Raw genomic sequence first — 787 nt, 5'->3', positions numbered from 1 at the left:
ATTAGTTCATTCAAATGAGTCATTTTATTAAAGCAGGCACCTTTTTTAAATAAATTTTCATGTTTGTCTCTCAGCTACACTTATCTGCTTTAACAGGCATCTTTCAAATTCCATGTAAAAATAAGTCACAATAAACATACAGACAATATCTCATGCTCATCTCATGACCCCGGCTTAACATTGGTTTTATGGACTGTTTTCATACTCATGTACTGTGTAAGACTAGTACACAGCAAAGCCAAACAGTGACTTGATCATTATCTGACAGCTTAAAACTCAGAGTTATGCACTGTTCAGAAAACAGGGGCAATGGGTTTTGTTACTTTGTATGTTCTTGGTTACATTCTGGCTTAAATATGAGCAGACAGCTAAACATCAGAAATGAGAAGGCCTGCAGGCTAAATGAAGGCTAATGACAGTCACGAGTCATTATCCTTAAACGCTGGAATGTCCTCAAAAGTGATCCATCTCTAAATAATATCAGGTCAGTGCTTTCAGTGTAATCTGAGAGACAGACTGGTTCATTCTGACACTAGAAAGCCACCTCACACTGTCTCCTGGTTGTCAACTTACAGGCCTTTTCTGCTGCTGCTGCCACAGTGTTCAACTCCTCGAACACCAAATACTTTACACATCCATGTACTGGTAAAAATACACCATCATCCTTCAACTGCAGCAGCACACATGTCTAACTAGTTTTGCTTTGATCCTGGTCTTCTAAAACAAAAGTGTTTTCAGGAATGACCCTCACTCTGGAGGGAAGTTGCATAGTGTGTGTGTGTGTGTG

The sequence above is a fragment of the Morone saxatilis genome, unplaced genomic scaffold, assembly GCF_004916995.1.
Source record: "Morone saxatilis isolate NCDOM2014 unplaced genomic scaffold, NCSU_SB_2.0 Contig10, whole genome shotgun sequence".
NCBI classification, from domain to species: Eukaryota; Metazoa; Chordata; class Actinopteri; family Moronidae; genus Morone; species Morone saxatilis.
The sequence above is the reverse complement of the archived record's forward strand: the minus strand, read 5'-3'. Positions refer to the sequence as shown.